Raw genomic sequence first — 23,231 nt, forward strand, 5'->3', positions numbered from 1 at the left:
ACATCGGTCACAAACCATCGATTATTTTAAATCGTCGATGGTCGATGGCCATCCCTAATGCACTGTAAGAATATGGATGACAACAATATATGGTTTCCTATCGCATAGGCAGTGATCATCAATCACTGATCAATGGCCACCCCTAATTCATCGATGACTACTCGAATTTGCACCATCAGTGGCCACCATCGATTGCGAGCGCGCCGATGGCTATCCCTACTGTACAACATAACGTTTAGACACCGGTCACATGGTCTGATCAGATGACGTCACGGACGCGGGTAGGGCACAACAGAAGCGGAAGTGGCGGGCACGCGCTGGCCGGATATGATGTAGGGATGGGTGGAGCACATGAGACGGTATATAAGCCCCGGCCCTGCTGCATGCTGATCTCTCTGGCGGCGGTGTTGGTTCTGCTGGTTTCTGGGATCGCCTCTCCGCGCTACCACGCTGCAAGGTACGCCTGCCTCCTGTGCCGCTCGTACTTCTGTAGCTAGCATACCCTGCCCGCATGCTCTAGCGCTGCCATACAGCGCTTGGTAATATTATATACCTACTCTAACCGCCTTCTGTGCTGCTGTAACTGCCCCTCCTGCAGTATATATACCCTGGTAATTCCCCTTACCGCACTATACAGTGCAGAGCAATGTGTACTTAACTCTCCCCTCCTCCGCCATTGTGAGTGGCGGCCATCTTGCCTCCCATACCCAAGCGGTGATCGGTCACGTGGTACCAACTAGTTTTCTAAGATCGGGACTAGCAGTTACTGTGTTCTCTCCTACATGTGTAAGCCCAGATATCTGCCTCAGACTATTGCCATGTGCCTGCATTCACTCCAGCTAGCATATGTGATGTCTTGTATGCTCTGTATTATATACATTAGGAGGAACACTAGTCTATAAGTATTTTGCGTTTAGGGCATTTTACTGCTGGGGTGTATAAATCGCTTCTGGGGGTGGCTCTGTGATGTCTTAATACCCAAGCTTCTTGAAGGAGGTGCTTGGGGCCTTGCCTGCCCAATAAGGTGGTGGTTCAGTGACGCCTGAGTTTTGCTGCCAGCATGTCTCATGGACGTATCCACAACTTGTGCTACTAAGCAGGGGTGTGAAATCCCAATATGGGGCACTGTAGCCCATGGGGGGGGGGTGGGGGGGGGGTGGGTGGTGGTGGTGGTGGTGGTGGTTGTTTGGAACTAGCCTAGTGGCAGGTCCAACATTGGCCCTCCAGCTGTTGGGAAAAACTGCAAATCCCTTCATGCCTCTCCAGTTTTGCCATTTGGGAAAGCAAAAGCTGTTGCAAGGCATGCTGGGATGTCTAGTTTCACAATGGCTGGAAGTCCAGTTTGCCATGTCTGGTTTAAACCATTAAGTTACATAATCAGAATACACCCCAGATCAATTCAATGTATGATTCCAGCTGCCATGTGTGCACCTGCTGGGTTACATGTGCAGCCTTACGGCATATACAGGCATCCTCCTACATGAGTGCCTGAAGTGCCTACTAAGGCAATATAGATGTACAGGTTTTGCTTCCATCATGTAATGTTGCACTGATGACAATGAGACCTGCTACATCTGACACCTGTGCTGCGACCACTACTTTGGTGTTTAACTCTTCCCTTCCTATAGGTGCATATGCTGGAAATGCCTGTGTGTGACTTGGAGCTCCTCTGTAAGGACCGTGTGCCGTGACAGTGGTAAGTGGCTGTTGGCTTGTTCCTCTGCTGTAGTAGCACTTGCAGTTTTGTTGGTTTGTCCTGTATGTGGGGGCTGACCTAATGCAAGTGCTGAGACCAACACCTTCTCTTGCAACCCACAACTACTTGATTGGTAGGAGTTGTGTTACTTATGGGGAGGGACAAATGTCCCATGGTCTTGATGCCTTCTGTACTATAAGATATGTAAACATTAAGCAGCAGTCCATTGATTCGTGGTCAGTTTAAATCTGCTTTCTGAGTAATGGTGGCCATATCCTGCTGTGCAGAGCCATACGATACCCATTGACCAGCCGGGGACCTTTCCGGGTGGTAGGCTTACGTGTGATACATCCCATGTAGTGCTTTGACGTGGTGTGTTGCATGCAGCCACGTTCCCACTACTGGGAGGGGGTTGGGTCCGACATCCAATCCGCACTACGAATCTGATGTCAAACACCTGAGTATTGTGTTGTCCCAGTTAATCGGGTGAAAAGAAGCCAAGCCGGACTAGTGTATGGGTCCTTAAGTGTATATGCCACACCTATGGTAGCTTCCCGCTCACTGATCTGTTTATGGCATTCCAATAGTAGATCTGTCTCTTTATATTACCGAGTTGCTACATTTGAGTGAAATCTGTATCTCGCCAGCCTAACGGTGCTCTAAGGCAGTGGTTCCTTGTCCTCAAGTACCCCCAACAGTTCATGGTTTCCAGATCACCCTACATGTCCACTCACTGGCTCATTTTACTTGTGATTGTGTGGAGACCTGCAAAACATTTACTGTGTGGGGTTGGGAGGACCAGGGTTGGGAACCACTGCTCTAGCGCAACATGCTGAGAGCAGGGCTGCTCGCTTGATTAGCAATTTTCCGGACCTTAGAATTCCCATCAATACTTCCAATAAAGTTTACATTTTTTATTTTGGACTACAGTAGGTAAAAGGTCTGGGCTGTAGAGCTGTAAATGGAGGTGGAACTGGTTTGCTGGAGCCCATGACTCATAATCTGCCGTGTCTGTATGTTTTTGAGGATGTATCTAAGCTGGCAGCACCTCTTGCCATACTTGGACTTTTTACTGGGATTGTTTTTAGATACGTGATGAACATCCCCCTTATCGCAATAACTTTTGTTTCCTCACATTTTAGGTGCTGACTTCAAAAGGCCTATGGTGAGTTTACCCTTTAGCTGTTGCCAGTCCTTCACTTGAGTGTATGACTGTTCTCATGCGGTTTAACTGTTGTGATGACTGGCAAATGTTCAACTGCTCTGACCCAGTGTGAGTGACAGATGCCTAACTGAACAGCTCATTTAGTAAGCCCTAAAGCACCGAACACAGTTATTAGAGTGCTAACACTTGTGTTTTTGTCTTCCTCAGGTGCTGTGTGTAATGTGGCTAAAAAGGTAATTACACCAATGCTGTTGTGTATTTAATTTCTTGTGAATGTTGGTCTGCCCTACAAAGTCTTGTACATAGAATTTAAACAAATATGTAAGGTGACTTACTTTAACTTGCTCATGGACATAAGCCGGTCATGCAATGGTTGCTGGGGTTTTGACATCAAATGAAGTGTAGTCATGGCATTGCTATCTTATGCACAAGCTCACAACACATTAGCAGAGCAGTGGCTGACAACAATCACACCTGCAGTCCAGACCACATGTCATGCACAAGTGTTTAATTACTTGCCTCCCTGAAATCTGTGTTGGTGCAACAGCTCTCACTGGGAATGTTCAGTATACTAATGTACCACAGATGTGGTCTGCACATAGGACCCCTCTTATACTGCCCCTGGTGTACACAATGGTGATGAATGGAAACTGTATAGGTGTTCATTGAGCAGGCAAGATTGAATTTGCTAAATGTGCCTAATTCAGGAGCCGGTCTTCATTTTGCTTGGTCATGGTAATCTAAAGACATGGTTCACATGAACAGAATGTGAGGGAGATTTAAGTGAGATGCAGTCTACTCCAATAGTGTGTTGTGAAGCCAGTCTGGTGGCTGAGGTCTATCCCGATGGTACTTTGATGTAAGTTCATATCGTTGGAAACGCCTCAGAGATAAAGGTTGCAGTTTGTGTTACTCTCTAATTGTGGTTATTAGATGGTTATGACTGCATAACATCACCCATTGGCACACAAGCTTCTGTATGTTCTGCTTGGCTGGGACTTCATTGTCATCTGCTTTGTTCTAGATGCCGTGATCCAATTTTGGATGCTGGGGTGAAGTGTAACCAGCTCTATGAAGATTCAGGTAATTAAGCACTATTTCTGTGATGCCTTAAAGTGGTCATACACACGCAGATTTATCTTCAGATCTGGCTGGTTGGAACAAAAACATGGTTATGGATGAAACCAAATGAAAGTTGACCATTTGCTTGGAAATGCTGGAAAACTGCCAAACTGTCACTCATCCATAACCATGTTTTTGTTCCAGCCAGATCTAAAGATAAATCTTACTAGTGTATGGACACCTTTAAGTATCTGGTCTTGTTTCTAAACAAACCTATTGTGAGAGCTTGTACATTCACGCACTGTACGGTATCTTCACCCAATGGCTTCCTCCTGTTGTGGTGTTCATTAATTGGTGCAATATTAAATCAGTAACGCATCGTTAGTTTCCAAGCCTCATGTGTTTGTAAACCTGGTATTTATGCTGATACAACTCATTCTATAATACTATATCCTGCTAAACATTTCTCATTCTCATGTAGGCCAGGCATGTCCAAACTATGGCCCTCCAGCTGTTGTGAGACTACAATTCCCATCATGGCTTGCCACAGTTTTCCTATTAGGGAATGCTGAAACTGTGGCAAGGCATGCTGGGATGTGTAGTTTCAGAACCGCAATACAGCCAAGGTTGGACTTGCCTGTTCTAGAACATCACTTTTGTCTAAAGGTGGCCATACACACGCAGCTTTATCTTCAGATCTGGCTGATTGGAACTAAAACCTGGTAATGGATGAGAGAAAATGACAGTTGACCATTTGCTTAGAAATGCTTCAAAACTGACACTCATCCATAACCATGTTTTTGTTCCAGCCAGATCTGATCTTACTGGTTTATGGGCACCTTTACTGTCTACATGATCAGAGTAGTCTCGGCGGGTGTGTTCGGGTGATTACAGAAAAACCTTCAAACTGATTAATGCTCTGCCACTTGTATAAATTTGTTTCTTAACAAACTCTCCTTTCCCTCCATACAGGCTGAAGGAAAAGTTGAGCAAGGTATAACCAGCCAGTGCAGTTCTGTTTATGTATCATGCTGGTCACTTCAAAGAGAGCTTCTCTGGCTAACACCAGCTGTTCTTACGCCGTGACCAAGATTATAATCCCCTACAGGATACTATAGCCACTACGTGTGCCCTATGGTCTTTCATAGAGGTGATACTGTGAGAATTTAAGTTCCTGTCATGCACTTGTGTACTGTGGACTGGCCCTCTTATCTGTGCTATAAAGCAAATCAAGTTGCTATGTGTTAAACTACCTACTGTTTGTACACCTCAGTTGGTAGAAATGGCAGCACTGCTGTGGTGGTTATCTGCTCACTACCCCAATCGGGCCTTCTGCCTAGATACACACTTTAGTCCTACTCCCATTAACTAAATCGCAGGGCCCATTGGTGCTGCTGACCACAGGGTTCTTGTGTTGGTCGGAGATGAGATCAATGTACACAAGAAAGGCAGCTGCCACTATTTAATCTTCACTCCATAGGAGACACAGGGCTGACACTGGGGTGTAGTGTTGACGTAGCAGCCTGGCACCAAACCAGTAATTTATGTGGTGTCCAAAAATTAGACTTAAACTATGCAGAAATGGCCAATATGGGTTTGGGTAAGTACAAACTGGGCAGAATGCACCAACTCTGCTAATTCGGACATAACTAACATAATTGTTTTACTAAATAGCCAATGTCAATGCATAATCTTGGGCAGGTTTTCATGTATAGAAACACCTTAATGTATACAGTGGAACTCCACCATTGCATCTTAATGTTAGTCTTTCAGTTGGGTGCCTTTGACCTAAGCTCATGTCATTGGGAACCCCTCACAGATGAGATTTGGAGCGCACTTCTGTATGGCCTGGACAGCTATGACTTACCTAGATCTGTCTCTTGCGTTATTTCAGATGCCATGAACTTGCTCATCCTGTCTTGGATATGCTATTACAGAGCACCACCTTTATGAAGATGCAGGTAAGCTTCAGTTCATGTGGGTAGTTCTGTTTATGATGGAAGAGTAGTTCTGTTTATGATGGAAGAGTAGTTCTGTTTATGATGGAAGAGCTGCCTAGTACTCGGTTACCAAAACTGCTGTCATAATTCAGTTCATGTGATGATATCATGTTCAACTGCTGTGTGACTGAGGAGTGAGCCAACGATCTATCTGATTAGAACTGACTATGTGCAGCAGTTAGCCCATAGCTATTATCTAATAACAGATTGGGTAGTTCATATCTGACACTTGGAATGCATTTGTTTCATGTAAACCGTGTGAGCAACCAATAGCCACTTAGCTGTACAATACTGAACTGCCTCCTGCTGTGTAGTAACCAGAGACTATCTGCATCTTGCAGATTCTGGAGCGGTTGGTGTTTCCTGCCCTGGCGAGGTGAGATGACCACATGTACATCCATGCACTGAACGGTATCTGCACCCAATGGCTGTCTCCTATTGCGGTGTTCATTGACCAGTGCAATAATAAATCGGTGACTGGCATCGTTGGTTTCCAAGCCTCATGTGCTTGTATACCTGGTATTAATGCTGATACAACTCTCATCCTGTAATCCTATATATTAAACTGTTTTTTTCCTTCACAGGTGACAATCCTCGGATCAGAACAGGTAAATGGCACTAATTTACTACCTGAATACCCATTCTTGATAAAATGGGCCATAGTTAACTAAACCGTAATGGCTCAGGCCTGTACATGAGTTCAGATGGGTAACCCTAATTAAATGAGGTTTTAAAGTCATACACATCTTAAACATGGACTGTAATGTGTATGTCATATAATTAATGACAATCATATTAAAGACCCTAGTGGGGTCTATCTGTAACAATGGCTGCATTAAGCTTTGCATCTGGACCCGCTTAGCGCTGGCTGACCTGCCTGGGTGCATGAATGGTTCTGTTGTCTTGCATGTGTACTTTGCATGGTCATTACCAAAGCTGCCAGAACCCCCAGTTTCTGGCTCGCTGTGGACATGACCTGAGAGTAAAGCCTCAGAGGGTATAAATGTGTGCTGTCATTACTACAGCACAGAGCCTTCTGGTGAACAAATGCTCTGCAGATGTATGTGACACCATTAGTATAAACCGGACTCTAATCCATTCTCCTTTCCCTCCATACAGGCTGAAGGAGAAGTCTACCAAGGTACAGTTAGCCAGTACACCATTCTGTCTGCATGTAGCCTAGTGGTCATGTCACAGAGCTTCTCTGGCTTACCCCAGCTGTTCTTACACAACGACCAAGATTATTAACCCCTACCGGATACTGTAGCCACTCCCATGTGAGCTATGGACTTTCATAGTGGTGATACCTTCTGTTACATTGTGAACAATAGCAGCCTCCCCTGTGCTGTGTGATCTGTAAGCTCATTAAACTTGTTAGACTTGAATGGGCTCCTAATGTGGATAGTTCTGTAGTCTGGACACCAGTAGTCTGTTCCCCCTGGCCCTTCAGTGCTCATGTTTCCCTCCATGTTGCAGTCTTCCCTTAACATTGCACACATATAACTCTGGTCTGACCCTGGTTGTTGCCAGGTCGATGTGTGAAGTCTTCTGAAAATACCTGGGTTGGTCTGCTACTGATGGGTAACCTGGGTCCTGTTCACCCTATAGGGAGGAGGCAGTGTTAACTGAGTGCTTTCCCCCCCCCCCCCCGGGTGACTAAACATTGCACACATATAACTCTGGTCTGACCCTGGTTGTTGCCAGGTCGATGTGTGAAGTCTTCTGAAAATACCTGGGTTGGTCTGCTACTGATGGGTAACCTGGGTCCTGTTCACCCTATAGGGAGGAGGCAGTGTTAACTGAGTGCTTTCCCCCCCCCCCCCCCGGGTGACTAATCATGTGCAGAGCTGGACAAACCAGTCTTCAAGATCTACTAACAGCCCATGGTTTCCCAAACTGCCTAGCTGGTGCACAGGTGCAGTCATTCCTATCACACATTCTACAGATCTACGTGTGACTTGGAAAACATGACTGGTTTGGCTTCCCCTGTTGATACTAGCTTGTATCAATACTGAATGTCTATGGTTCTGTAGTCTTGTGCATTTAGTGTCACTGAATTGAAATAACTTTCCCATTCTTTCTCCTCTAGAGTTGTGAAGCACCATAGCTGTTGGTCAGAACAATCATGTGGAATAGATCTAATTTTCTTTTCCTGATTCTGGAATAAAACTTATTCTGAAATCTTGTTTTTTGTGGTTTTGTCACCAGTCTGCAAATGGTGGTTCTATTTCTGATCATATTGCTGACACTTCTCATACAAAAAAATGTTCACTCGTGTCAAATGAAAGCAAAGAATTCTGAGCATTTCCAGTTCAACACCAGTCTTTAGGATGAAATGGTACAGGTGGAGTATCCCTTATCCAAAGTGCTCGGGACCAGAATTTTAGGTAACTGGTTAAGGCAGGACTGGGCAACACCGGCCCTCCAGATGTTAATGAACTACACATCCCAGGATGCTTTGCATTAGTTTTGCCGTGTGGCCATGCTGAAACTGATGCAAGGCATGCTGGGATGTGTAGTTTATCAACAGCTGGAGGGCCGGTGTTGCCCAGCCCTGGGTTAAGGAGTATTCTGTATTTCAGAATATTTATATATTTCAATGTCTTATGTTGTATACACACATATTTGTACATGAAATGAAATTTGTGTATAATCTTAGGTACTGACTTTGAATGCGAAGCAGTGATTTTCTTGCACATATTCAGTACTAGTTACCTATCATCATATCCTCAGTGCTTTTAGCAAAAAAGGCACTTTCTGGAATGTGTGGTATTTGTATATGGGACACTCAACCTGTAATTCCATATTTAACCCTTTGAGTGCTAAAATCTCTGTGCAAAATATGCCAGTTCCTCATCATATAAATTCAGTGCAAAATGTAATTCCTTATGAAAGGTGAACATTACAGGGCAATATGATGAATAAAATGTTCGCTTGGCAACTTTTACATTTGACAAATTTGCTTAGCTTTCAAAGGCTGAACATGATAAAATGCTACCAACTTCCCAGGTATGTGTATCATCCCACCATGCTCCTGTCTAATGATGGGAAAGTGACAGGCAGTTTTGTTAGCAGCGTCACTGGTCCCAGAAGTGTGGATTTGCGGGTATACTGCGTAGCTTGAGGGATGGAGATGGAGGAGGAGGAGGAGGAGGATCAGGAGGAGGATCATCACTAAAAACCAAAAATATTTTTGGAATTTGCAGCCCAAAAATGCCACAGCAGTGATTGGTCTGCTACTGGATGTACTTGGGATACTAGCCTGCTGTTATTACAGGGGTTATCGGTTCTTGGTCCTATTCATCTCTATATCTCCTCTCTGGGTGAGCTCAGTCTGCTTCCACCATCACATCTATGCTGATACTGAAATTACATCTCCTGAGCTCTCTCCCTCATATCTCCAACTGTCTTATCTATTCTTAAATATCAAAGACTGAGCTGATCATCTTTGTACTCTCCTGCATAAAACTCAACAGTCTCTCATCCTAACCGGTTTATGTTCACTCTTCTGTGTCATCCCGTTCTAACATCCCCTTTAGAGAATGTAAGCTTTCATGAGCAGGGCCCTCTCTCCTCATGTGCTTTTCTAGGATTCCTAGATCTACCACATTGATAATTGCTTCAGTGTCCTGTACCCTGATGCACTTGACTTATTTACCATGTGCTTGTCCTAATTTACGTCCAAAATGAACGTATTTTGGATGGGACCCCATACATCCCCTGCCCTGATTTCACAACTGAACTGTCACTGGTGACTAACTTTTTCTGATGATTCATGAGGGAGGTGGGGAAATAAAATGTCCAATTGACATCCAGAATTATATTTATAGCACTCTGTCGGTCTACAGGAAACTGAGCCCACAGTGAAGTGGCAGAGCTCCAGCTCCACTGTGTGATGATGGCTGGTGGTTCAGACTCATGACATTCAGCCACCTGCGGACACGTCTCACATCCCAACAGCTGGAGCGGGTGCACCATTGCTTGCTGCAGCGCATGCTGAGCGGTACCAGGTGAGAGCCATCCTGTTCCCTATTGCACAACGGAATATGCTGCGCTATATTTATTATCAGGGTTCCAGGGATAGAGCGAACTAATGCTGGGTACACACCAGGACGACTAGGGCACGATTCTGTCAATTTAGATCCAATTCCGACCGGTTGTATGCAGATTGTATGTACTATCGTGTGTTTTTGACATTTATTTGATCCGATTCCGATCAAATGCGCGTTCACGCCGCTCGTTTGGTCGCATCTTTGGTCCTACGTGCTGCAGGTAGGATCCGTCAATCCCAGGCCGACCGACCGTCAATCGTATGCAGATCGTGAGTGTTTTTTGCCGCCTCCGTCGTCCGTCCGTCGGTGCGTCCGTCGTTTGATCCAGCCTATTTGAGTGGCATTTCCTAAACACTCCCCCGGCGCCATGTTTTTCCACATAGCAAACAGCGCTGGCGCAGCAGTTGGACTCTCCTTCTTGTCTCATCTCCCAGAACAACAACCTGGTATGTTTGCACTCCCAATGCTCTTCTATGCATGCCCACTGTTGCCACCAATGTATATAGTGTGTATAAAGCGCTGGTTTGGCAACCGTGCACCCGACCATGTCACTGTTTTTTTTGGGTGGGCCCCATGTCTGTGTGTATACATATAACCAATGTCCACCATTGCAGTATTCCAAGCACTCCTCTCTGCTAGGCCCCATTCACCTGTGTGTGTGTGTTTGTGTATATATAGATATATATACATAAACCATTGTCCACCATTGCAGTATTCCAAGCACTCCTCTCTGCTAGGCCCCATTCACCTGTGTGTGTGTGTTTGTGTATATATAGATATATATACATAAACCATTGTCCACCATTGCAGTATTCCAAGCACTCCTCTCTGCTAGGCCCCATTCACCTGTGTGTGTGTGTGTGTGTTTGTGTATATATAGATATATATACATAAACCATTGTCCACCATTGCAGTATTCCAAGCACTCCTCTCTGCTAGGCCCCATTCACCTGTGTGTGTGTGTTTGTGTATATATAGATATATATACATAAACCATTGTCCACCATTGCAGTATTCCATGCACTCCTCTCTGCTAGGCCCCATTCACCTGTGTGTGTGAATAGCAATCTGCACAATAAAATGTATAGTGGTTTTCATAAAAGTTTATTAACATTTTAAATACTTAAAACATAAGAACTAGGTAAACTGGTAACTATAACTATAAAAATTTAAATATGAAACAAAACATGGGTATAACTATAACAACTAAAATGGTTTTATCTTTTTACAGTCCCAATGTCCAACGCAAAGGAACAAGAGTTTTTGGAAGGGTTTATTGAAAAATATCGTACACACGAATGCCTGTGGAGAACCAAATCCAAGGAGTATTCAAACAAAATTAAAAGAAACCAAGCCTTGGAGGAGTTGGCACGCTACAGTCTTCCATTTCACCCAGAGGCCAATGTTGAATGGGTGAGGAAACGCATCCAGAATATGCGCACGGTGTTCTTAAAGGAACACAAGAAGATGGAGGCTGCAAAGAAGTCTGGTGCTGGAGTCGACGAGATGTATCAAACATCGCTCTGGTACTATGACCGGTTGACATTCACCCTCAGCCAGGAGTCGATGAGGACAGGAGTAGTCCTTATGGTCGAACAGGAAAACCAAGAAGTCAATGGGGCGGGGGCCATTGCATCTGCGCCATGCGCCATGTGGGCCGCAGCCTTTACATATCTGCAGCAGACATCCTCTGCCGCACAGTACCTTATCCCTACTGTTGTAAGGGCATGTTCCAGAAGTTACCAGAGTGTCTTTTGTCTTGGTTTTCTACATATATGCTGCTACCTGTACCTGCATTACCAGAGGGAGAACAGGATTCTCCTCAATCTGGATAGCAAACTCCATTTATTGCCCTTTTTTCTTTGCCAATAGTATGGGGTACTGTGCCGAAGACATGGTCTCAGCTGCAGGTATGTGATGGCCACTGCTCACATGGTGTATGGCGCACATCAATGGGGCGGGGGCCATTGCATCTGCGCCATGCGCCATGTGGGCCGCAGCCTTTACATATCTGCAGCAGACATCCTCTGCCACACAGTACCTTATCCCTACTGTTGTAAGTGCCTGTTCCAGAAGTTACCAGAGTGTGTTTTTTGTTTTTTTATATGCTGCTACCTGTACCTGCATTACCAGAGGGAGAACAGGATTCTCCTCAATCTGGATAGCAAACTCCATTTATTGCCCTTTTGTCTTTACCAATAGTATGGGGTACTGTGCGGCAGACATGGTCTCAGCTGCAGGTATGTGATGGCCACTGCTCACATGGCGTATGGCGCACATCAATGGGGCCGGGACCATTGCATCTGCGCCATGCGCCATGTGGGCCGCAGCCTTTACTTATCTGCGGCAGACATCCTCTGCCACACAGTAGCCCGTACTTATTGGGAAAGTTTAAACTGGGTCATACATACTTAAATCTTTATATATAGTGTGTGTTTTTGTACAATATCTTTTATATATGGTATTATAATATATTTTTGTTGACACAATCTATTTACTATTTTACATGTTTTAACCATGAAAGGCCTAAAAAACCTGTTTCTGTCCTAGGCCTAAATTATAAATAAAAATATTTTGTTTGCACAATAAAGTGTACAGTGTATATTTCATCCTTACCTTGCAATACTGGTACTGCAGCACCTTCACAATGGCTTTGCAGGTCTCCGGGATGATGAGGCCCAAAGCTTGCGGGGAGATGAGGGATCCAAACTTTAGGTCAGCAAGAGACCGTCCTGTCGCCAGAAACCTCAGGGTGACCACCAGCCGTTCCTCAGCAGGGATAGCCATGCGATACTTGGTATCCTGCTTCTCGATGTGGGGAGTCACCAGACGCAGCAATTCCTGGAATGTGGCATCATCCATCCTCAAGAAGTTACGGAAATCGTCTGGGTTATTCTCCCTGATGTCCCTGAGCAGTGGCATGTGCGAACGAGTCTGACGCTGAAGTAGCCACTGCTTTGTCCAGCATGATCTTTCTCTCCTGCGCTGGGCTCTCTGACGCCTGAGCTTCAAAACTGCATAATAGAGCAGGTACTGTTGCTGGTGACTACCCATCACTGCATTCTCCATAGTGCAGGGTTAAAAGACACTTTGTAATGGCAGGCAAAACAAAGTAATGTGTAAATAGCTATGTCCAGCGTTCAGCAGGTATAAACCAAGCCTCACTAGTAACAAAGCAGAAATACACTGGTTTAAAATGGCTGCTGCTATTCCTATCCCCCTCTGCTAGTCCTCCCCCTCTGCTAGTCCAGCCCCTTCATTCAAATTTCAAAGGCCCATCTGACGACGGTCGCATGTGTTCTTGCAAAAAAAACAAAAACCAGCGATCCGACCGTCTTAACGACCATCGCGGGCGCATCGGGATCGGATCTAGATCGTTCCGCAAAAAAACACAATTTTTGCTAATCGTTTGCTGGGGACTGCCTGGGAGCTCCCGGGAAGTCCAAGGGAAATCGTTCCATGGTCGTCTATCGGTCGTGAACGACGGTGGTCGTCCTGGTGTGTACCCCACATAACTGCAGCGGCTTTGCCACATAGCTCTGTTGGAAGAGCAGTGGTCACACTTGGATCTGGCTGTGAACCACACCGGTGCTGCTGTACACAGCAGGTGTTCCTTCAGTGCTTGGTTACACCTTGCTATTTTTTTTTATTATGCTTTCACCTTACAATATATTTGTCAAAAACAACAATATATGTACAATATGAATGTGACATCGATTCGCACAGATTTGTTAACATATGCAATATTCGTTTGAATCATAATAAAGAAAAGAATCAATATTTCTAAAGTATTAACAATATTGGCAATAAATTTATGTCCACATCAGTCATTATTCGATAAATGCTATCCGTGTCGTTCTTATATCTATAGCTATTTTTTTTTATAACTTTATTTATCAGCACAAAATACGGCATCAGAAAGATAGTATATAAATACAATCAATTTGATAGCAAGTATACACAGATGACAACATGGCCGCACCAGCAGGACCCCCCACCCCCGGCTGCGGACTTACGGCCTTGCAGGCTCCCAAGGTACCACTACACTATCAGGGGCAGCCCAGACGGCCCAAAACCGGCCTCACTGACTTCCCACTTTGCAACCACCCACGCTAGCCTGCTGAGCCCCTCCACTGCTGCCCTGTGAGCAGCAACATAAAGATGGCGCCACTGATGGCTGCCTAGGATCTGTGCTGCTAGCCAAATAAGTAACCTGTGTCACCCCTGTCATGTCCCATATCCATACTTGCCTACCTGACCCTCTCCATGCGGGAGAAAATGCTCTGTTCCTGGACTTCCCTGGTAATGTATGATTGCCATCACCTGTGGGGAGCTAGGTAAAGGTGTTTCACCACAGGTGATGACAATCCTACATTACCAGGGAAGTCCAGGAACAGAGCATTTTCTCCCGCATGGATAGGGTCAGGTAGGCAAGTGTGCCCATATCTGTACTGTTTTACTGTCTACCTATCTGGCTGTTGTAGTCACCAAGTGGTGCCACTGAACGGCTGCCTGGGTGGGGTGTGGTATAGGTCCGACAGTCGGCGGGATGGCCACGCTGCGTGCACGGTGGCTCGCTGCGCTCACCACCTATTCTATTCTCCCTCTATGGGGGTCGTGGACCACCACGAGGGAGAATAGTAGGTGGCCGTCGGGAACCCGTCTGTCAGTGTTTTGACAGTCGGGATCCCGATGTCGGGTAAATGCCTGTCTGGACCCCCGTCCAGCACCTGCCTGGGTGCTATACAGCTCAGTAAATATATGTTCCCCATGTCCCCCATTCGGATACATCTAGTGCAGGGGTGTCCCAACTTTTTGCAACGAGGGCCAGATTTGGTGAAGTGTAAATGTGTGGGGGCTGACCATTCAGCCTGACATTCTTTGAATCATTAACCACATCAGAATGGTCCCCCACTCTGCTCTCATTCATTCTATGTCCCCCAGCCTGCCCCTGCTCCCCCTTCTCTGAATGTCCGTCACTGCCTCCATTCACTGTATGTCCCCCAGCCTGACCCTCCTTCAAAGTATGTCCCCCACTCTGCCCCCTCCCTTCTCTGTATGTTTCCCAGCCCCTTGTGTGAGCCAGAGGAAGGAGAAGCAAAGCAGGCACTGCAAGGACAGGAGATGCTTGGGCTCCCGCTGCCACCCTCCTCCGCACTGCATGTTACGGTAGCAAGCTTCCCCCTTGCTGCCCCCCCTCCCCAAACACTGCTGTCACTGTGATTGTGGAGTAGGGTGATATACGACTGCAGCAGCAGGGGTAGGACACCAAACACATCTGACTGTGGTGGCCGGCACCTCCTCACTGCAGCAGACAGCAAGGTAAAGGCGTGCTCGCCGGAGCCCCACCTTTAGTGTCCTGTGCTGTGCTTCCCACATCTGATGCTCTGCCTGCTTCCAGCTTGAGGCTGCGGGCCGCTTGAAATTACAGCACGGGCCGCATTTGGCCCCCGGGCCTGACTTTGGACATGCCTGATCTAGTGCATATCTGTACGTGCTATATACCCCTCTGTACTGTGACTGTTTTTTTTGCCTGTTACCACCCTGGCTGCTGCACAGCAATCCAAACCAAATTCCAAGTATACCTGGCCAATAAAGCTGATTCTGAGATACTGTGACACCCATTTTTGGGTAATGTCAATAGAAAAAAGGACGGGGAAATAGAATAGGGGGGAGACACCATCAGAGAATTACGGGGAAGGGGGGAAATGTATGTGAATATTCCTATAAATATAAGTGATTGAATAATTTTCTATTGTGGCTGTACCTTTATCAGATATTGGCAGCTACTGTATAACCCGTCCTGTATATATATATTTACATAAAGGGGTTTTGAAATACAAAGCACCCAGATTAATTCACTCTGCTGTATTTTGGATTATGTGGATGTAATCTCTCCCTAATGGCGTTGTGCTGACACTCCTGCTGTGGCTTCATATTACAGAACAGCAGCCAAGTACAGTCTCACAGGAGAAGCTGCTCCTCCGGGTGTAGAGAGGATCTTATGTAACGCTACAGGCACCCTGAGGGATTCATTACATACCATGGCACTGTGTGTATACAGGATGGGCATACCATGGCACCGTGTGTATCTCAGGGTTGCCGACTTTTTAATGCTCCTCTCCGGGAGAAGCCCGGAGAGGAGACTTTCCTTACCCGATCGGGGGCGGGGCTTGACGGTGACATCATTAAGCCCTGCCCCCACTACAGGAAATAGCAGAAATGACATATCCATGGAGGGGGCGGGGCTAAAATGACGCGATTGTGCCGTGTTAGCTCCGCCCCCTCCTCTGAGACCCATGGATTGAGGCATTTACATGCTGCGATTCGGTGGGTTCAGGGGGTCCCCCAGATTCCGGGAGGGTTGCCCACCCTTCCGGGGGGGGCGGGAGAGGGACCCGATTTTCGGGAGACTCCCGGGAATTCCGGGAGGGTCGGCAACCCTGGTGTATCTCATCACTATACACGATGGGCATACCATGACACTGTATGTATTCAGGATGGGCATACCATGGCACCGTATGTATCTCAGTTAAGGAGGGGACCTTGCACAAGGGTGCAAGAAAAGACTGTCTTTTCTGGGGCACTCTTTATAAATAATTTGCATAGTTATTATATTTAAAAATTAACTTTTTATAGATATGCCTTAAAAGGAATGGTGATTTTTATCACTCAAAATGAGAATTAAATGAAAATTGAAAAAAATTTAGGGGAGAGATGTGTCAATCGCACAGGATGGTAAGAATTTTATTTTATTATGTTAAGGACCCTCCTAAATGCTCGTGAGTTTTGATAACTTATAAAACAGGTGAGGGTGTGCACCGCGAGTCTTTTGTCCAATAGAGAGCATTCACTCTCATTTGGTTGCACACCGTACTTAATATATTCATTCATATAGGGTAGAGGAGATCTGGGGTCACACTGAGTCAGGGGAACATCCTCCCCTTTTTATTAAATGTTGTCATTGTTGTATGTGGTTTCATTTTGCAAAAAAATTTTCTTATATAAACCAAATAAACGTTATGTATTATGAGTCTCACTTTTTTTCTTAGGTGCACCAGCAAAAGGCATTCTCTCTGTCTTTTCTACTCTTGAAAATTGAAAAACATTTAATGGATCAACTGTCCATCATGAGCTTAGTCAAACTAGAGGGGAGATGAAGCTCTTGATGGACACTTACATGGACTAAAGCCCTGTACACACAGGGCTATACAGTATTTCGCCGAGTGATATATCACTCGGTGTTCCGTTTGCATCAGCGACCAGAGATGGTCGCTGATGAAAAAGAAACTGCCGGGGGAGCCCGGCAGTGGAAATGAGCTGGTCGCAGGAGCATGTTCCTGCGACCAGCGATTACTACGGGCAGAAAACGGGAGCGTGCACCCGGCGATTTATCCCCGGTGCACACTACCATTGCTGGCAATATGGTCGCTCAGCGACCATATTTCCAGTGATATTTGCTTTAATCACCCCCGTGTGTACGCACCATTAGTTACATCATACACACCAAGGGTGTAAGTAATAGAGGCCATGGAGATGCCTGCCAACAAGCTCTGAAGGGGCACCTACATATACAGCAGCACCTGTGTATTGTACAGCAGGATCCAAGTGTGTCCAGAGATCTGCAGTGCACTTACTGCTTCTACATAGTTAATTGGCTCTGTCCCTGGAGCCCTTCTAACACGTGCAATAGAGTACAGGACACTCCCAGCTGGTATAGCTCAGCAAGCGATGGTGCACTCCCCACTGCTGCTAGACTGTGAGATGGACTGGTGGCTGCTTTGTATTTACTATTCGTTTGCTGTTTCAGTCGCTAATTTGCTTGTGCAGTCATCCAATAATCACTCGATTTGCAAATTCTCTAATTAGCAATCCATGCTGAATAACCCCCTATCTGTCTGTTATTCACATTACACCACTCATTAGTGCCTGTTATTCATATTACACCACGCAGTAGTGTCCATTATTCACATTACACTGCGCAGTAGTCTCCGTTAGGCACATCACACCGCACAGTAGTCTCCGTTATTCACTTTACACCGTGCAGTAGTGTCCATTATTCACATTACACCGCCCAGTAGTGTCCATTATTCACATTACACCGCCCAGTAGTGTCCGATATTCACATTACACCGCCCAGTAGTGTCCGATATTCACATTACACCGTGCAGTAGTGTCCATTTTTCGCATTACACCGGGCAGTAGTGTCCGTAATTCACATGACACCGTGCAGTCGTGTCCGCTATTTACATGACACCGTGCAGTCATGCCTGTTATTCATATTACACCACGCAGTAGTGTCCTATATTTACATTACACTGTGCAGTAGTCTCCGTTATTCACATTACACCGCACAGTAGTCTCCGTTATTCACATTACACCGTGCAGTAGTGTCCATTATTCACATTACACCGCCCAGTAGTGTCCATTATTCACATTACACCGCCCAGTAGTGTCCGATATTCACATGGCACCGCGCAGTAGTCTCCATTATTCACATCACACCGCGCAGTAGTCTCCGTTATGCACATGACACCGCGCAGTAGTCTCCGTTATTCACATTACACCGCCCAGTAGTGTCCGTTATGCACATGACACCATGCAGTCGTGCCTGTTATTCATATTACACCACTCAGTAGTGTCCGATATTCGCATTACACCGCGCAGTAGTGTCCATTATTCACATTACATCGTGCAGTAGTGTCCGTAATTCACATTACACTGTGCAGTAGTGTCCGTAATTCACATTACACCGTGCAGTAGTGTCCGTAATTCACATTACACTGTGCAGTCGTGTCCGTAAATCACATTACACCTTGCAGTTGTGTCCGTTGTTTACATGACACCGTGCAGTTGTGTCCATTGTTTACATGACACCGTGCAGTTGTGTCCGTTGTTTACATGACACCGTGCAGTTATGCCTGTTATTCATATTACATCACGCAGTAGTGTCCGTTATTCACATTACACCACGAAGTAGTGTGCGATATTCACATTACACTGCGCAGTAGTCTCCGTTATGCACATGATACCGCACAGTAGTCTCCATTATTCACATCACACCACGCAGTAGTGTCCGTTATTCACATTACACCGTGCAGAAGTGTCCGTTATTCACATCACACCACGCAGTAGGGTCCATTATTCACATTACACCGCCCAGTGTCGTAATTCACATGACACCGTGCAGTCATGTCCGTTATTTACATGACACCGTGCAGTCGTGCCTGTTATTCATATTACACTGCGCAGTAGTGTCCGATATTCACATCACACCGCACAGTAGTTCCTGTTATTCACATTACACCACGCAGTATGGTTCGTTATACACATCGCGTAGTGCAGTCGTGCCTGTTAACCAGGGACGTGCAGTCAGGGGAGGCAGAGCCTCCCCTGTCATAATGATGAAAATAATAAAAAGAAGATATATTTATATATCTTATTTTATTATTTTCATAATTTCTACCTCTCCGGCTGCCTCCCACCCTCTTATACTGCTGCATGTGAGGGTGGGAGGCAGCGGGAGTAGTGCCTCCCGCTGTTAACATTAAAACTCCGGGCAGCGGGGGGTGGGTAGGGGAGGGCAGGAGGCAGGGTGCAGCAATGGGCTGTAAAAGCCCATTGAAAATGAATGGGGAAGCGGCACTTATACTGATGCCGCAATGACAGGGGCACCAGTATGAATGCACGCCCCCAGATGTGATTGGGCCAGCACGGATCCAGTGCTGGATCCGCTGTCCTATCACACACATGCAGGGCTTGCCTGGTGAAGATGCAGCAGCGCGGCCAGCGGGGAGTCCGGCGCTGCTGGGAGAAAGCCACAGCCGAGGAGAGGATAGGTGAGTCCGCCCGGGGGGGGATGGCCTGTGCCCGCTCGCGGCAGTGCGGTGGGGGGGGGTAGAGGCCTGTGCCCGCTCGCGGCAGTGTGGTGGGGGGGGAAGAGGCTCCTGCATGTACTGCCTGTGCCCGCCCACGGCAATGCGGGGGGGGGGGGAGGCTGCCGCATGTACCCCCTTCTGCCTGTGCCCGCCCGCGGCAATGCGGGGGGGGGGGGGAATAGGCTGCCGCATGTACCCCCTGCTGCCTGTGCCTGCCCGCGGCAATGCGGGGGGGGGGGAATAGGCTGCCGCATGTACCCCCTGCTGCCTGTGCCCGCAGTGCGGGGAGGTGAGTGCCTCCCCAGGCAATGTCCTCACCGCACGTCACTGCTGTTAACCACTTGAGTGGTATGCCCGGAAATTTCTCGGGCTCAGCTGCGCTGAAAATTTCCGGGCATACCACTAAAATGAAGGTGTGTGCCACTGGCGCATCACCTGTCTGGGCACCCTCCCATTGGCCACTCTGATGTCCCCTCAATCCCCCTCAGCTCCCGCGATTGTACGCCGGAGCTCCCCTGCCCCCCCGCTGCCATTAGTTCTAGTGATTGACAGGCGGCAGGCTCCGGGATGTTCGGGGCAGCTCGGGGGACTTGGGAGAGTTCAAGCACCCGAGTCCTCCCGAGCTGCCGTGAAAAATCCCAGAGCCTGCCGCCTGTGTGATCACTGACAGGCGGCAGGGAAGCTCCGGCGTACTAACTCCAGAGCGAAGGTGAGGGGGGAGAGGTGGATAGGCGGATTCTGATGATCTGTGGTGGGCCCTGGTAGGTTTGTCCTGCCCCAGCAAAACCCCACCACCCAAGGGGTTAATCCCATTACACTGTTATTCTTGTTACATTACATGCTGTGCTCTCTCCTTTGCCTCAGGAGATGGGACCTGTTCCCGTGACCTAATGCTTAGTTAAGCCTCTTATGCATGGCCCCCTCCACGTCATATCTTTGGTGGTCCCTCCAGGCCCCAGTCAGACCCCATCACAGGGCCACCATGGTGTGTGCAATTGGGAAAAAAAATTACGCATCGCGGTGCACGGTCAGGGCTGCCAAAGGGGGGTACTATGGGGAAACTCTTCCAGAAAGTGCCTGACACCGCCTACCGGAGCAGCATTCTATACTCTACGGAAGGCTGCGGGTCGCCCGCTGGCCTCTGCACACGGCAGCCTCCTTCAGGCCGACGTGACCTATAGGTCCCCTGCTATCTGCCGCCGCCCCCCAACACAGGACACAGCCATGGGTCCTCTACTGCCCACCGCTCCCCACTCATGATAGCATCCGCTGGACACAGAGACAGACACTTTTTGCCATGTGCCTTTGGAGCGCACTGTCCTTATTTTTTGTATGTGTGTGGGTGTGTGGAGGGGGGCTGCACCAATTCCTTTTCTGGCACATGGCACCAAAATGTTTAGCAAGGGGCCGGGGCTGGTTGTTGGAGCAGGCTGTAACAATATTGCCAGCTGATTTTGTGTGACAGTGCAGGCTGTAATCAGTGGTGGAGTAAGAGGGTATAGCGTAGTACTGCGTACCTTTAAAGAAATATGTTGAAGGAACGCAGTAACACCTCATGCCCCCTCTGCTGTCACTTAGTTATTTATTTATTTTTTTTATCAAATTGATGGCACCGACCAGTGGGGTACAGGCAGTATATCTGACTATTAATCCATTCTTACTGCTAGACAAATTCCCAGGTCAAGCATGCCAACCTGGTAACTTGCCTTTTAACACAGGTTTTCAGTGTGAACGTTTCAACCCGTGTCAAAATTCCTCGGTCTCTAACCCTGCTTTTTACCCGGGTAGGCTAACACTGTAAAAAAACCTGTGTTAAAAGGCAAATTACCGGGTAGAACTGCTTCACCCGGGAATTAAAACCTGTGTTCTTCATGCTGGCAGTGTGAACACATTGTAAAATATTTTTGTGTAACAATAGGTGTGTTGTATTTGTGGGTATGTGGGGGGGGGGCTATTTGTCAGTCCCGGGCAACAATTTCTGATGGCTGTGTTGGGCATGGTGTCATTGGCCACATACGCAATAATCGCATGGGAGATAAAGTAACGATCAGCTACATATCCCGGGATGATGCGACGTTACTCTGACCCAGCTGTAGTACACCAACCATCGATGATTCATAATTATCGATGGTTTATGGTTGATGTAGAATACTTTTGCCAGTGAAGGGGGAGAGACAGATGGCTTCCCTACATTGATTGCACAGCATAACCAAATAGTGTTTTTTATTTTTATAGAAATTATAGATTGTAAGCTTGCGAGCAGGGCCCTACTACCTCCATGTCGGTTTGTTTCTACCCAGTTTGTTTAATCACTGCGCTATATAAGATACTGTAAATAAATAGATAGAAAAGGGATGACCATCGATTGCCAAAACCTTCGATGGTCATCAACAATATGTCTTGCTCCCATCGATAATCACTTGCACTTCCGTCGTCAACATTGGTGAAGAACACGCTGATGACCATCCAAACCATCATGGTCGTTGCTAAATTGTAGTGGGCTAAAGGACCTTCCATGCCCAGGGGGAGGAGCAAGGTCGGGGCATCGATTTAATAAGCGCACATATTAATTACACAGGTTCTTGACTGCTCATTATAGTCTGTAATGACAGTTGGTATGAACTCTGACAGCTCCCAACCATACCAACTGTCAGTACATCCTATGTGCAGTCAGGAACCTGTATAATTCATATTTGCGCTTATTAAAGGGATGCCCCGACCTTGCTCCTCCCCCTGGGCATGGAAGGTTATGGCTATGAGAACGGGGCAGGTGACGTCGTGTGACGTCAGCTGCCCGCACTCAGCAGGCATTGGCCCGCCCGGCATTTTCATAGGGAAGCCTATCAAACACTGGGCGTTCCCATACTATTCTGCGTAGGGAAATCGCATCGCATCGCATGGGCCATTTTAGGGCCATGCGATGTGCGATGCGATTTACCTATGTAATTTATTCACGGCTCTCTCATGTGATTTTTAATCACATGCGATCGCATGTCATTTTATAGGGTGTGTGATGCCATGACATTATGTATACAATCATATGAGTGTCCCAAAAAATAGGTTTAATGCACCCCCCCACTATCCACGCCAACGCAAAGCGTGGCGAGGTGCGGCAGAACGCGTCCTCCGACTTTTTCATTACCCCACTATCCACGTCGGCGAGCGCCGAGCCACTGAGCCCGAAGCGTGGCGAGCGGACGCGGAATAAATGTAAAGTAATCGGCATCACCTCGCGGGGCTCTCTGCGCTCGCCACGCTTCAGGCTCGGTGGCTCGCTGCGCTTGCCACACTATATAGAATCAACTCCATGCCGACGAGGATGGTGGGGTAATGAAAAAAGTCAGAGAACGAGTTCCTCCGCCGCTGGCCACGCTTCGG

General features: G+C 47.1%; 1 long non-coding RNA gene and 4 other non-coding genes across 6 annotated transcripts; all 5 read left to right on the forward strand.

The window, feature by feature from the left end:
* The first annotated feature begins 321 nt into the window (after positions 1 to 321).
* On the forward strand, positions 322 to 11,971 carry LOC146059532 (uncharacterized). 2 transcript variants are annotated; one of them, XR_014470264.1, is made up of 12 exons: positions 322 to 457; positions 1,629 to 1,696; positions 2,839 to 2,861; positions 3,069 to 3,094; positions 3,886 to 3,944; positions 4,896 to 4,917; positions 5,818 to 5,884; positions 6,265 to 6,299; positions 6,508 to 6,531; positions 7,043 to 7,064; positions 8,013 to 9,933; positions 11,207 to 11,971. It is a non-coding gene; the product is annotated as an uncharacterized LOC146059532 (long non-coding RNA). The 2 variants fall into 2 exon arrangements; XR_014470263.1 differs by lacking the exon at positions 11,207 to 11,971 and having other exon boundaries at positions 328 to 457; positions 8,013 to 8,104.
* On the forward strand, positions 1,731 to 1,862 carry LOC146061863 (small nucleolar RNA SNORA40). The gene has a single exon (XR_014471307.1). It is a non-coding gene; the product is annotated as a small nucleolar RNA SNORA40 (small nucleolar RNA).
* LOC146061853 (small nucleolar RNA SNORA18) lies at positions 3,692 to 3,817 on the forward strand. The gene has a single exon (XR_014471298.1). It is a non-coding gene; the product is annotated as a small nucleolar RNA SNORA18 (small nucleolar RNA).
* Positions 4,221 to 4,357, forward strand: LOC146061840 (small nucleolar RNA SNORA8). Its single transcript, XR_014471286.1, has one exon. It is a non-coding gene; the product is annotated as a small nucleolar RNA SNORA8 (small nucleolar RNA).
* Positions 6,324 to 6,462, forward strand: LOC146061837 (small nucleolar RNA SNORA8). Its single transcript, XR_014471284.1, has one exon. It is a non-coding gene; the product is annotated as a small nucleolar RNA SNORA8 (small nucleolar RNA).
* Positions 11,972 to 23,231: the final 11,260 nt, after the last annotated feature.

Source organism: Crinia signifera, chromosome 2 (genome assembly GCF_055691185.1).
Source record: "Crinia signifera chromosome 2, ASM5569118v1, whole genome shotgun sequence".
Taxonomy (NCBI): Eukaryota; Metazoa; Chordata; class Amphibia; order Anura; family Myobatrachidae; genus Crinia; species Crinia signifera.